Source organism: Pezoporus flaviventris, unplaced genomic scaffold (assembly GCF_033815535.1).
Source record: "Pezoporus flaviventris isolate CSIRO_AGI_PZ_B2104156 unplaced genomic scaffold, CSIRO_AGI_Pfla_v1 ptg000349l, whole genome shotgun sequence".
NCBI lineage: Eukaryota > Metazoa > Chordata > Aves > Psittaciformes > Psittacidae > Pezoporus > Pezoporus flaviventris.
In genome coordinates, this window is record NW_026892896.1 from 109,742 (window position 1) to 111,692 (window position 1,951).

The window sequence follows — 1,951 nt, forward strand, 5'->3', positions numbered from 1 at the left end:
ACTGGGTTAAACTGGGCTGGGCTGTATCAAGGTGGGCTGGCCCGGGTTAAACTGGGCTGGGATGGATTGAACTGAGCTGGAGTGAATTAAATTGGGCTGGACAGGGTTAAACTGTGCTAGAGTGAACTGAAGTGGGCTGGGCAGGATGAAAGTGAGCTAGACAGGGATAAACTTGGCTGGGCTCGATCAAACTGGGCTGGACTGTGTTTAAACTGAGCTGGACTGTGTTAAACTGGGCTGGACTGGGTTAAAGTTTGCTAGAGTGAACTGAAGTGGGCTGTGCTGGATCAAAGTGAGCTGGACTGGGTTAAACTGTGCTGGAGTAAACTGAACTGGGCTGGGGAGGATCAAACTGAGCTGGGCTGTATCAAAGTTGGTTGGCCTGGGTTAAACTTGGCTGCACTGGGTTAAACTGGGCTGGAGTGTATTAAATGTGGCTGGACTGGGTTAAACTGGGCTGGACTGGGTTACACTGGGCTGGAATGGATTGAACTGATCTGGAGTGGATTAAACTAGGCTGGACAGGGTTAAACTGTGCTAGAGTGAACTGAACTGGGCTGGGCTGGATGAAACGGGGCTGGGCTGGGTTAAACTGGGGTGGATTGCATTCTACTGAGCTGGTGTGTATTAAAAATGGCTGGACTGGGTTAAAGTGGGCTGAGCTGGATCCAGCTGGGTTGGACTTGGTTAAAGTGGCTGGGCTGGATTGAACTGAGCTGGACTGGATTAAACTGGGTTGAGCTGGATTGAATTGAGCTGGACTGGATCAAACTGAGCTGGCCTGGATTAAACACAGCTGGACTGGGTTAAACATGACTGGGCTGGGTTAAACTCTGCTGCTGTGAACTAAAGTGGGCTGGACTGTGTTAAACTGCGCTGGGTTTGATTAAATTTAGCTGGAGTGGATTAAACTGGGCTGGACTGGGTTAAACTGAGCTGGACTGGGTTAAACTGGGTTTGGCTGGATTAAACTGGGCTGGAGTGTGTCAAACTGAGTTGGGCTGGTTTAAACTGAGCTGGACTGGGTGAAGCTGGGCTGGACTGGATTAAACTGAGATGGAGTGTATTAAACTGGGCTGGCCTGGACTAAAGCGGGCTGGCCTGGATTAAACTGAACTGGACTGGGTTAAACTTGGCTGCGCTGGGTTAAATTGAGCTGGACTGGGCTGGACTGGGTTAAACTGGGCTGGGCTGGATTGAACTGAGGTGGACTGGGTTAAAGTGGGCTTGACTGGGTTAAACAGTGCTAGAGTGAACTGAAGTGGGCTGGGCAGGATGAAAGTGAGCTGGACTGGGTTAAACTGGGCTGGCCTGGGTTAAACTGGGCTGTAGTGGGGTAAAACTGAGCTGTAGTGGGGTAAAACTGGGCTGTACTGGGTTAAAGTGGAGTAGATTGAGCTGGTGTGTATTAAATATAGCTGGACTGGTTTAAACTGGGCTGGGTTAAACTGGACTGGAGTGGATTATACTGAGCTGGAGTGTATTAAATATGGCTGGACTGGGTTAAACTGGGCTGGGCTGTAACAAACTGGGCTGGGCTGTATCAAACTGGGCTGGCCTGGGTTAAACTGGGCTGGGCTGTATCAAACTGGGCTGGCCTGGGTTAAACTGGGCTGGGCTGTATCAAACTGGGCTGGACAGGGTTAAACTGGGCTGGAGTGGATTATACTGAGCTGGAGTGTATTAAATATGGTTGGACTGGGTTAAACTGGGCTGTGGTGTATCAGACTGGGCTGGACTGGGTTAAACTGGGCTGGGATGGACTGAACTGATCTGGAGTGGATTAAACTGGGGTGGACATCCTTTAACTGTGCTAGAGTGAACTGAAGTGGGCTGGGCTGTATCAAACTGATCTGGACTGAGTTAAACTGGGCTGGGCTGTGTTAAAGTGTGGTGGACTGGATTATACTGAGCTGGTGTGTATTAAGTATGATTGGATTGGGTTAAACTG